This window comes from Homarus americanus, unplaced genomic scaffold, assembly GCF_018991925.1.
Source record: "Homarus americanus isolate GMGI-L3 unplaced genomic scaffold, GMGI_Hamer_2.0 scaffold53233, whole genome shotgun sequence".
Taxonomy (NCBI): domain Eukaryota; kingdom Metazoa; phylum Arthropoda; class Malacostraca; order Decapoda; family Nephropidae; genus Homarus; species Homarus americanus.
In genome coordinates, this window is record NW_024751660.1 from 3,274,219 (window position 1) to 3,287,739 (window position 13,521).

The 13,521-nt window shown below is 42.5% G+C and overlaps 1 protein-coding gene across 2 annotated transcripts in view; it reads left to right on the forward strand.

Moving 5' to 3' along the window:
- The first annotated feature begins 1,241 nt into the window (after positions 1-1,241).
- LOC121854693 overlaps positions 1,242-13,521 on the forward strand; it is a 134,820-nt gene continuing 122,540 nt past the window's right edge. The window contains exon 1 of one of the 2 annotated variants that reach the window (XM_042349404.1): positions 1,242-1,359. The gene's annotated coding sequence lies outside the window, so the exon portion shown is untranslated. Of the gene's footprint in view, positions 1,360-7,414; positions 7,671-13,521 lie in introns of those variants that run through there. The other variant, XM_042349406.1, reaches the window with a different exon arrangement.

The following is a 13,521-nucleotide window of genomic DNA, read 5'->3' on the forward strand; positions in this document are numbered from 1 at the left end:
TATATATATATATCACTGTAGGTGCGCGTGATCCAGGTATATGCTGATAACCACAAGGGAAAAGAAAACACGAAGTTCCCAAGCGCTTTCGTGCAATTCACATCTTCAGGGGTGAGTGCAGACTGTATTCACCCCTGAAGATGTGAATTACACGAAAGCGCTTGGGAACTTCGTGTTTTCTTTTCCCTTGTGGTTATCAGCATATATATATATATATATATATATATATATATATATATATATATATATATATATATATATATATATATATATATATTACATGTGTCGAGCGTCTGAGAACCTTATAGTGGTACCTATAGTGGATCAGTATCCCCCGAGGTACAGTTACTACAGTACAGTACTGATGCTTTCCTGCTGCAGGTACACCACTGTACAGTATGTACTCGTTGTCCTCTTCTTCAGTAATTAACTGTGCTCCAGCTCCCTCGATCCCTCATTCAACCGAGTTTTGTTAACGAGGGGAGTGTAATTGTCTCTCCCCTCACTCCGTTACTCCGTCATTGATCAATGTCGACGACTGACTTTCTAGCCACCCAAGTCAGTCTGACAGTGTTGCCAGCACACGACACCCTGCCTCTAGGAATTGTTGTTATACTCAGCATAAAAATGTCGTTGTATTGGTATCCTAGTTAAGACCGGTTTACATGTTTGAAATAAGATAATATTCAGTGATGAAGCATCTCGAAGATCAGTGGACTGGCAAAAAAGGATTATTGTGGACTCGTAAGACTTTTTTGGTATACTGTAAGTAAACGAATCTCTAAAAGGGAAATCTAGATTTTTAATCATCTTTCAAATGATTTGATTCACCAGTTTAATACAACGTTATATTTTTTGTTTGCTTTGATCTATAATGTTTTATACTGCTGCGCAAGAATCTCTCTAAATTAATTACTAAAGCATCGTACGCCCGCCACTTGGAATTGGCGCCAAAATTTTCCCAAGTTCAATCAATATGGCACCTCGTCTTTCGTTCCAGCTATAGTCACTCAGCAGATAATGCCTTCACCATAGGCTCTTGATATTTATGAAAATATCGGTGGAGAAATAAACGGATTCTAAGCATTCATGGACATTATTTGTGTAATATTTTGACTACCTATGGCTCTGAGCACAATTCCAAAGATAAACAAGTGAAGTTATCTTACCTTACTCGCCACTTGCGCACGGCGAACGAAAACCAACTTATGCGCATCTCCTCGTGTATCAGTCCAGTTGTGACAAGTGCAGTAGCGAGTCAGGTCCTAGTGATAACATGGTGTTTTTCTCAATTACTATAACATAAACAGTGTCGAAATTTTATACCTCTCCTGGGATGTAATTATTCATCAGTGTAAGGTAAGTACGGGTGAAGATATTTTGGAATTTGTCCACACTCGGTGGGAAATGTGGAGTAGTAGGTGCTTGTGTTGACTTGGTGCGGAATATAAACAAATGAGAGCATTGGAGTATAAGGTTAGGATGTTGGCTCGTGCACCTCCAGGCCTCGGGTCAGAGATGCCACTGGGAGGGAGGAACAAACGATAAAGTTGGGCACTATACAGTAGGTACATCAGCTCTGAACAGCAATACAGTGCAGTAGTGTTGTATATACTTATTTGTATAACAAGCAAAAATAAATATTTTAAGCGTAGTGTTATTTAATACCAGGTCACAGTCTGGATAGTTTTAGTACAAAATTTCATCATTCAAATAATAGAAATTTTCCAATAATACAAAAAAAATTCACTTCTATCTTGGGTGAACCTTGGTAGATCACATGGAATCATAAATTTGTGATTCGTCGAATAGTTTGATACTGTCGAGTTGCGAGGTAAGGTGTCCGTCCTGTTCATTGTTAAAGAAGATAACTGACTGAAATAGGGAAGTTTCCAGTAACACAAAGTAAATACTTCATATAAACTCACAGAAGACATTTGTATCGAGACGCATTAATGCATGATCACTTAAATACAAGCAAGGCCGAATAAAGCTCGTGAAGAGATGAAATATTAACAATTACTAAATTATTTCCTTGGTTATTAACTCGGGTACTTCACTTTACAATCGTATAATAATAATTGAGTAAAATCACCATACAGGTTTACAGTTGGTTTGGCTTGTATATACTTTGCAAGCATGTAGTTCAGCACGTGTATAGACTGTATTGGTAAGGGGTGTACATAGACCGTGGAGGTATACAGTTACCTATGCTGTGTATCCACCAGAAAAAAGCTGCAGAGACCTGGAACACACACACACACACACACACACACACACACACACACACACACACACACACACACGTCCATCCCCCTGATGGAACACCATAACGTTACCTGGGAGGGGTCAGGTCAGGTTAAGTTAGGTTATCATTTTTCTCTATATACGACAACTAATATGTATGACGATTTTACTTAATATCTATCTATATATTTAGCTATCTTAAGTGTGTGTATGTATATATATATATATATATATATATATATATATATATATATATATATATATATATATATATATATATATATATATATATATATATATCTGTTTATCAATCTTACTATCTATCTGTCTAACTTCAAACCCAGACAATCCCGAGCACACACAGTGACTTAATGTCAATTCTCCATCCCCCTTTGGTACAGTACTCTCACTTATCATTTAGGATCCACTCAGTCACAAAAAATTAACATGGTTTATTGTGTATTTATTTACCAGTTAAACCTGAGAGTCCATTTTCTGCTGTATAAAATAGGGAAATTGTTGTGCTCTGTTCTGTTACACTCCTAAATAGGTATGTTATCTCGTACACACAACGTTATGTGTGTGTGTGTGTGTGGGGCGACGCATTACAAGAGGGAGGGCGAGGAAGAGGGGAGGAGAGAAGGGAGAAGGCAGAACGAAAGATGGAGGGAGCGGGTAGAAGGAGAGAAAGAGATAGACTTAAAATGGAGAGAAAAAAAGACAGGGGAGAGAGGAAAAGAAGAAAGGATGAAAAGATTGTGAGAGAGAAGAGACAGAGAGGGAGGGAGGGAGAATTAAGGAATTGGAAGACAGAGAGAGAGAGAGAGAGAGAGAGAGAAATATGGGAATGGAAAAGAAGAGAGAAAACAGGAGAAGGAAATAAGAGACTCAGAAAGGGAAAAAAAGGAACGAAAGAGAGCGAATGGGGGGAAGGAATGGAATGGAAGAGAGAGAGAGAGAGAGGATTTAAGGATACAGAAGGAAGAGGAGGGGATGGAAGCCGAGGGACAAGGAACAGGAGAGAACACTGGTATGGTCCTTCCCTGCCATGGTTAAGTCCTGGTCGACTAGAGTGAGGTTGTCGCGATGTGTTGTGGTCTTTATGGTGCGCCAATGATCCCTTGGTACTGGGCCAAAGGGGGGGGAAGTCCAGCAGGGGAGGAGGGAGGGGAAGGGGTCCAGCAGGGTGGGGTGGGTAGAAAGAGGGGGGAGGTGGGGGTAGAAAGGGGAGGTAGAGGTGTGGAGGGTAGAAGGGGGAAGAGAGTTGGGGTGGGTAGAAAGGGGAGAGAGTTGGGGTGGGTAGAAAAGGGGGTAGATAGTTGGGGTGGGTAGAAAGGGGAGAGAGTTGGGGTGGGTAGAAAAGGGGGAGAGAGTTGGCACAGACTACAGCAAACGCAATGTAAGAAAAATGTGTATTTAATAGTAATAATAATAATAATAATAATAATAATAATAATAATAATAATAATGTAGTCATAATAACAACAGAAATCCGATTAATAATAGTGATGTTAAGAATTATTTCCAAAAGTAATGATACAAAAAAATATACTTCTATTCGAGTCATAGCGCAGGACTTAATTAATCCTCTTGAGTACAAAGTCATCGTACTCGAGGTGGTTAATTAGTTGGTGTTATGATTACAGGCGTACAGAGTCAGACGCTTTGAGAGAGATGAGCAGCTTATACATACATACATACATACATACATACATACATAAAAATAGACAAAACTAAAGAAAGAGAAGAAGCGCAAGAAAGAAGATAATGATATTCTGATGGAAAATTACCAAGGCGAGGGTCGGAAGACATAGAAGGGGGGGAGGAGGAGGGAAGAGGAAAGGAGAGGGGGCAGAGCGCAAAGAAGAGGAGGGGTATGGGGAAGGAAGAGGAGGAGGAAGGTGTGAAGAAAGAGAGAAGCAGAGGGAGAGAGCAAGGAGGAGAGAGAGAGAGATTCTTAGTATTGATATGGAGGGTGAGCGGGGTGATATGCAACGGGAAAGGGGGCAGAAGGCGCTAAGATATGTGGCCTGAGAGCGCTAAGATATGTGGCCTGAGAGCGCTAAGATATGTGGCCTGAGAGCGCTAAGATATGTGGCCTGAGAGCGCTAAGATATGTGGCCTGAGAGCGCTAAGATATGTGGCCTGAGAGTGCTAAGATATGTAGTCTGAGAGCGCTAAGATATGTGGCCTGAGAGCGCTAAAATAAGTGCCTTGAGATGTCCGAGATTCTTGTGTCAGTAACATTGAAAAGAGGAGTGAAGACGGAAGAGGAACCACGTGACCTAACAAGAAGAAATGCGACAATAACTAAACAAGTAGAGAAATGTCGGGAATTTTGTTCCATCTGGCTACAAGTTATGGCGCGCAGTGCAACCATCTCTCCCCATTTCTTTCTTCTTTTTTCATATTCTCTTTCTTAACGTTTTACGTCTTCACCTTTTCTTCTTTCTCATTTCTTTTGGGGAGAAGGGGAATTTACTGCAGTTTAGGGCGGTGTGTGTATTATTTCTTACTGCGGAAAATGCCCCAGATGACTGGAAGATCTGGCGGGAAATGGGTGACACTGTTGGAAAAAGCGCCAAATGAAACGAAAACAAGAGAGGATCGCAAGGTTAGTGGTAAACGTTCGCCTCCCTGCTACTGAATAGGATCGGATACGATGAACGAAGGCGAAACTTCCATGAAAAAAAGAGAGAGAGCGATTGAAGAATGGGAGGGGGGTGAGAAAGAGAGAAACGAAGAGAATATGTGGGAGGGGATAGAGGAGAAAAGGAATGTAGTCATGGAGAATGGGCATGATAGGGAAAGGTTAACCTGTGTTTTGTAATTCGTGTACTGTGGGAGAAAGACACACCCACACACACACACCCACATCTTCGTCACAAACAAGCTAAATAGCCTAGTCAGAAGTGCCATAGGCAAATAGCTAGTACAGTATAAGATTCTTGACGCCATCGTAGGCTCCCCTCCCTTCAATCAGCCAACAGTGTTCCCTGGAGAGCTTGTTCCCCTCACCATCACCACCATCCCTCCCCTCATACTCCAACATCACTCCCCTCATCTTCCCTCTTTTCGCCTGTCGTGAACATCGCATTGACGGCTCGGGGAAGCGTAGTGTTGTTGCCAGAACAGAGTGTCTAGGAAGTGGTGGCGAGTTATTATGATTTTGTTTATGAAATTTACTTTATCAGATATCATGTAAAGTATTTTTTTATTATGGTCTCCGTCAGTGTTCCATTTGTATCGTATATCAAATCCTTTCTCATGGAGCCTGTTTTTTATATATATATATATATATATATATATATATATATATATATATATATATATATATATATATATATATATATATATATATATATATATATATATATATATATATATATATATATATATATATCAAAATCAACGTTTTCCTTCACTATTGATCTTTGGGTAAACTATGCTAACTTTTCTCTACATTCGTTGCTTGTATTTGAACATCAAGAGGTTTATTTTAATTATACTCATTTTTAATACAACAGATTATCATATGTTTAAACACTGTAGGTCATTGTTTTGTGATTATTAAGAATACAGTACGTTAGTCAGCTGGCCCCGCCTTTTTCCGACTGACTGACAGTTTATTTTAAGTTGAGGTAGTTTTATTGTTGTTTCATTATCTACGCTACCTGCAGACATACGACCACTCACGTACTAATACAGGTGTAACTTATTCGTGTTGGGTCTATAAGAGATTTCTACAGCTTTCCTGCTGTGATTAGACTTGAATGTGGTGAACGATTAGACTTAAATGTAATGATTAGACTCAAGTGTATTGATTAGACTTCAGTGTAATGATTAGACTCCAGTGTAATGATTAGACTCAAGTGTATTGATTAGACTTAAGTGTAATGGTTAGATTTAAAGTGTGGTAAACGTTCTTGATTTTCTAATTTTGAAAAGTTATTCATTCAGTTTAATAAGTCTTGCTCATAGTCCTCTCATCTCCTCGCCCCGTTCAAACTTCACATAACTCTCAGGATCCCCAATATTCACATTTTTTTTCGGGGAATGGAGCCGCGTAAATCATCCCACTACCCGTCGTCTTCCCTGTTGTAAACGAGGAATTGGTTTTCATGCCCGATGGAACTTGTTTATAGTGTAGCCAGTGACTAGGTCTTGTTCATGTTTGTTCACTTATACGTAACGTGCTCGATCAGTTTAGTCTCATCTACTTAAGTCATAAAGTTGTGTAATTCCAACCAACTTCGCCTCAAGAACTTCCTTAAACTTTTAGTGGAGTTACTTTTTTTTTCTCTGAGTGTCAGTTTGCATAAAGTTATATGCCATAGTCAGATTTGGTTATATTTCTTCGGAATATTTGTTACGGAGGTGAAAGTTTATTGTGTATATGTCGAGTATCTCCTGAAGGAATCATGGCTTGTTTGTGAGCCACCGAGTGTCCTAGAGTGTGCTGGACTGGGCTGCTGATGAGGTGGTGTCTTCTGAGAATATGTAGTTTTTGCCCATAAAAGAAAAGTATGGCTGACGAGGGAAAACCATACTTCAGATGAGGGGTAAAGTTGGATAATATGGAGAATGGCAAACACCGCCCTTGCTTCAGGCACCGTAGGGGGTAGACAAGCTGTGTTCTTCCTTTAGTTGTGTTACATTACAATACTCCGATGGTCACTTATTGGCTTCTGTCACAATAACGTAATAAAAAAACAAAAAATAACAATGGAAAAATATACGAGGCGAATAGGGTTATTTCTACTATGATCAGACCTTCATTAACTGCAACATACTTTAGAAAATATTTTAAATATATAAAGTTACTTATGGTATGACTGATCCCGCAGAGGGAGTTTCGTAATTTATCCTGGCAGAATTCTCACGAGTAATCAGGAATTGTTCCCCGCCGTTCCAGAAGGGTGGACAGGAATGCAGGCTTTCTCTCCGTGCGTCCATCCGTCCGTGTATTGTGTGCGGCACGCGGCAACTACTGTAGAGGGAAAAAACTGATTGATTTTAGCTAAACATCAATAAATATATAAGCAGCGTTTTCTGTTCTCACTGTCCAGAGTAATGTCTTGGCCTGGGTGAGGCGCGGCGAGTTGGCTTGCTCACCTTTAGTGGCAACCTTGTTCTAGCTGGTCTTGGGGTGTGAGGAGGCATCACTTGGACCAGCAGGGCCAGGGGCGGGTCGAGGAGTGCCAGGAGGGAAGGGAGTACTCCAGTGTCTGGCGTCATTAGTGAATAGATTTATATAGTTGGTGCAGATGTACTTCCAGGACATGGACGAGGAAATTATTGAGAAAAAGAATAATTTAAAAGTGGAGGACAATCGGTTATACAAAAAGATGATATTTCTTTTGTTTTGTTTACCTCTGCCAGCACCTCTTGGAGTATTATTTCCCTATTCAGTTCCTCGGCAGGTATGTATGTGTTAGAGTAGAAAATAATGATCCACTGTCGGACACTAATTACGTGATGTCCTCGCAGGTGTTCTCTCCAAACTGTATAAAGTTCATTCCCGATTGAGCCGTGGAACTTAACGGTTTTGTCTTTCCTTGTATCAACAGAACTGGGAAGAGGGTTGAAGCGATCATTACTCCTTATTGTTCCTTGGGGGGTGGTCCTACTGTTGATAATGTTCCTTCCTCAGTAATTAGTATCAGATCCATTAAGTGAGGTTTATTTGTACCTCTGTTCCTTGTCTTCTTTGTAAAGTCTTGTAGATAATAGGTCGTAACAGTTGCGGAAATGTGCTCCTATCCCTCCTGTGGTAACCCATGTCTCCAAACGACCAATCTATATGACCTATAGCAAACCTATCCACCAATCACGTTCGTCGCTGCACGTCCAATACCCATTCATTCATAAACAGTGATACTACTACTGCGACGGTGCCGTTTGGAGACACGGGTAACCACAGGGGGGGGTAAAAACACATTTCCGTGACTGTACTATCACCGGTATTTATGTGAGTCACCGACCTACCCGTCATATACACGCGTCCCCTCTCAGTATGTACGGACTGTCTAAAAAAAATGTATACAAATCGCTTTACATATTTTCATGTAGATCGCGTGAATGTTCGTATTACAACAACATTGTCCTCACTTGTGGGGGAGACCTCGCTCATCAACAAGCAAGGAGGACAATGTTGCTGTTGTATTACGAACACTCACGCGACCTCCACGAAAATCTGTAAAGCATAGCACCTGGTTAATTATATGGGACCTGGTTAATTATTTAGGACCTGGTTAATTATATAGGACCTGGTTAATTATATAGGACCTGGTTAATTATTTAGGACCTGGTTAATTATATAGGACCTGGTTAATTATATAGGACCTGGCTAATTATTTAGGATCTGGTTAATTATGTAAGTCATTTTAGGCTCTGTTAGAATGACCTCAGAATCCCCGGTGTCTTGGGAGAGTTTGATAGCGGTGGGGGAGACGTGGTGGGGGTAAGACGTGGTGGGGGTATGGGGGTGAGACGTGGCGGCCTGTGCTGTGGGATCGATACCCTCGCCTGCCTGGCTCTGTCAAGATGAATATTTATTTTCAGAGAGAATACAGTGTGGGTGTGGGAAGGATGGCTGCAGTGTTTTATCTTGTGGGTGGGTGGTGGTGGGTTCTGGATGGTGGTGGTGGTGGGTTCTGAGTTGGCCAGTGGTGGTGGTGGCCTGATGTGGTGGTGGTGGTGGTGGGTTCTGAGGTGGTGGTGGTGGGTTCTGATGTGGGTGGTGGTGGTGGGTGCTTTGTTGTGGGTGGGTGGTGGTGGTGGGTTCTGTTGTGGGTGGGTGGTGGTGGGGGGTGGTGGTGGTGGGTTCTGTTGTGGGTGGTGGTGGTGGGTTCTGATGGTGGTGGTGGTGGGTTCTGATGTGGGTGGTGGTGGTGGGTTCTGATGTGGTGTGGTGGTGGGTTCTGTTGTGTGGTGGGTGGGTTATGTTGTGGGTGGTGGTGGTGGGTTCTGAGGTGGGTGGGTTCTGATGTGTGTGGTGGGTTCTGATGTGGGTGGGTGGTAGTGAGTTCTGATGTGGGTGGTGGTGGTCTGAGGTGGGTGGTGGTGGGTTCTGTTGTGGGTGGTGGTGGGGGTTATGTTGTGGGTGGTGGTGTGGGTTCTGATGTGGGTGGGTGGTAGTGAGTTCTGATGTGGGTGGTGGTGGTGGGTTCTGATGTGGGTGGGTGGTGGTGGGTTCTGTTGTGGTGGTGGTGGTGGGCTTTGTTGTGGGTGTGTGGGTTCTGTGTGGGTGGTGGTGATGGGTTTTGTTGGGTGGGTGGTGGTGGGTTCCTGTGGGTGGGTGGTGATGGGTTCTGTTGTGGGTGGGTTGGTGGTGTGGGTGGTGGTGATGGGTTTGTTGTGGGTGGTGGTGGGTTCTGTTGTGGGTGGGTGGTGATGGGTTCTATGGTGGTGGGGTTGTGGGTGGGTGGTGGTGGGTTCTGTTGTGGGTGGTGGTGGTGGGTGTGTGTGGGTGGTGGTGGGTCTGTTGTGGGTGGGTGGTGATGGGTTCTGTTGTGGGTGGGTGGTGGTGGGTTCTGTTGTGGGTGGTGGTGGTGATGGGTTTTGTTATTGTCCTGACCTGACCTAACCTAACCTAACTTAATAAACCAAAACCGAACCCAATCAAACCAAACCCAACCTGGCTTAAAAACCCCAAACCCAGAGTCATCTCGGGACATAGTGGTTAAATGACTCTCTATCTGTCTGTCTGTCTGTCTGTCTGTCTGTCTGTCTGTCTGTTTCTGCTTGTTTCTCCTGTAGGTTCATGTGCGTCCCGTAGTTGGTGTTAAATGAACGTGTGTCTAGTTGGGTACTCGTAGAGATGTCTTGCCATTTCAAGTCTGTATATTTTAAACATGAGGTGCAGCCAACCAGTTACAGGGTATACCACGTTAATGTAGAGAGAAGGGGGGGTGTTAGAGGTATACAGAGAGGAAGATTAAGTGTAAAGAGATCAACAGAGAAAGGTGATGGAAAGAGAGAGAGAGAGAGAGAGGGGGAGAGACGAATAGAAAGAGCTAGAATGGTGATAGAGAGAGAGTGGGGGAAGACGAATAGAAAGATGAACTAGAATGAGAGAGAGAGAGAGAGAGAGAGAGAGAGAGAGAGAGAGGGGAAGACGATAGAAAGAGGAATTAGAATGGTGAGAAGAGAGAGAGAGAGAGAGAGAGAGAGAGAGAGAGAGAGGGGGAAGACGAATAGAAAGAGGAATTAGAATGGTGAGAGAGAGAGAGGAGAGACAGAATAGAAAGAGGAATTAGAATGTGAGAGAGAGAGAGAGAGAGAGAGAGAGAGAGAGAGAGAGAGAGAGAAGACGAATAGAAAGAGGAATTAGAATGGTGAGAGAGAGAGAGAGAGAGAGAGAGAGAGAGAGAGTGGGGGAAGACGAATAGAAAGAGGAACTAGAATGGCGAGAGAGAGAGAGAGAGAGAGAGAGAGAGAGAGAGAGAGAGAGAGAGAGAGAGAGAGAGAGAGAGAGTGGGGAAGACGAATAGAAAGAGGAATTAGAATGGTGATAGAGAGAGAGAGAGAGAGGAGAGATAGAGAGAGAGAGAGAGAGAGAGAGGGGGAAGACGAAGAAAGAGGAACTAGAATGGTGGAGATAGAGAGAGAGAGAGAGAGAGAGAGAGTGGGGGGAAGACGAATAGAAAGAGAACGAGATAGAGGAGAGAGAGGGAAGACGAGAAAGAGGAATTAGAATAGAGAGAGAGAGAGAGAGAGAGAGAGAGAGAGAGAGAGAGAGAGTGGAAGAGAGAAAGAGAATTAGAATGGTGAGAGAGAGACAGATAGAAAGAGGAATTAGAAGATAGAGAGAGAGAATGGGGGAAGACGTGAATAGAGAGGAACAGAGAGAGATGAGTGGAAGACGAATTAGAATTAGAATGAGAGAGAGAGAAGAGAGAGAGAGTGAGAGAGTGGGGGAAGACGAATAGAAAGAGGAATTAGAATGGTGATAGAGAGAGAGAGAGTGGGGGAAGACGAATAGAAAGAGGAACAGAATGAGAGAGAGAGAAGAGAATAGAGAGAGAGAGAGAGAGAGAGAGAGGGAGTGGGGAAGACGAATAGAAAGAGGAACTAGAATGGGTGGATAGAGAGAGAGAGAGAGAGAGAGAGAGGGGGGCTAGAAAATAAGAAAGAGAAAGAAACAGAACGTAAACAATAAAAGGCTGTGTCTCAGAAGGTGGTGTGGAGTACAGACTAATTACTGTGTGTGTGTCATGGGGGTGTGGGAGGGGCGGCGCGGAGAGGTGGGGTGAGGTATACAGTATTATAGGTGACACATTGGCCGCAGCTTCTCAGTATTAATGAGATGAAGCAGATTATCATAGAAGGTGAGGCCGCGGCTATTGTGACCCACGAGGACACACCTACACCAAATTAATATTAATGGGAGTCATTTTTCATGAAGGGATCAGCCTCGCTTATTTCCTGGTTGTGGTTCGTGAGAGGGAGGAGAGAGGAGTGGGAAGGAGGTGGAGGGAGAGGGGGAGAGAAGGAGGGGGAGAGGGGGTGGTGGTATAATATGTGATGAAGTGGTTTGTAAAATTCACAACCAACAGAATACCAGTATATTCATTTTTCTATTTTCTCAAGCCGACCCTTTTATATATACCACTATAAATATACTGGGGGTATATTGTATATGTTTTTTTCAAGTAGACGACCCGTACTTAACGACAGAATCTCAGGGTGATTTTTAGTTTGGCCTGGAGACGTCTAGTTGGTTCAAGTTGCCTAAAAAACAGATGGAAATAGACTCGAAAACGTGTTCGTGGTAACTTTATTAACATTGATCACAACATTGTAGGTATTTACGTTACAATGCTAAATACATACAAGAGCTCCGTGCCTCTGTCCACACGCTCGTCAATTATGAGGATAGATTAAATGTTACCTTAATCATGTCCGAGGGAGAAAAATGTTCGTGAAGGTTTGAATTGAAAAGTTGAGAGATTGTTGTACCCTCTTGTCGTATAAGGAAAATCATCTCGTATCGGAAGGTTGTCAGGGACGTGGCTACTCTAGTTCTGGCGCGGAGTGAGACAGTTTCCAATATCTTTTGTCCCTGGCATGACGCCCACGCGACCCCAGTCCTCTTATTCCTCTCTATGGGGGTCTTTGTTTTGATATTTTTTTTCCAATACTATATTAGTCGTACTGCCTCGCGACCCAAGCGTTGACTGGTTTGCTTTTATAATCCAAAGCCTTCTATGGGGATTTACGCCAATTCGGTTTGAGTGCTAGGTTTACAAAATGGCGCCTATAGTAACAGCCTCTTCCATATGCATGTGAGGTATACAATATGGCGGTACCTATAGAATAAAATTAGCATAACTCTCCCAATAGGTGGAGCTGCTGGTATAACCCTCTAAACGTAATTGTCAAGTCCGTGAACCTACTTTAAGACCCGCATAAGGTAAGTACAAACCTCCTCATCCAGGCCTAAAGACCCACTTATGTAAATACGGAATGCCTCCCCCCACTCTAAAACTCTCGTGAAAACTTTATACGCTACTTACTTATAATCCGCTTAGGTGAGGGTTAGGTTAGGTGTGACGTCATTAATTTTCGTCATAGGAGGAGACTGTACCACTGAAAAAGACTTATTGTGTTTTGTTGATGTATAAAAACTAAAAAAAAAAAGACTTGTATTTTTTTTATGTAATCGTCGTCTTTTGTAATACAGTTGAGGTGTATAATTGTCGTATTAATATAACAAAGGAATGGTATAGTTTTTAGTATGTTGTGAATGGTGTCTGTATATATCATCCGTCTGGCCTAGAGATCGAAGGAAATGTTGGATAAATGGTAAGAAAATTAATAAAATACACATTAAAGCTGTTTTATAATTTTACTTGATAAACAAAACACGATACAAATTTGGTTTTATTGATGAAGTCACATTCCAGTTGTATTTCTCTCACCGCTTTCTCTCCTTTCTCCCTCTTACTCTCACTCTTCCCTTTGGCGACGGATTACCACCTGGTCGGAAATTACCTCCATAAAAGGTGTGTGTGTGTGTGTGTGTGTGTGTGTGTGTGTGTGTGTGCAAGCGCTCGTTTAGTACCACCATAACGGCCTTCCGTTTTCCTCCTCCTAGATAACGCTGCCTCCTCCTTGGCCAGATTCCACGGCTGTGATTCTCATTGTTCGAGTTTATAGTATTACTGTGACCTAGTATGACCTAACCTAACAATAGCTGACCTAACCTAACATAACAATATCTGATCTAACCTAACCTATGAAACACAATTTTAATATATTTCTTGTTCG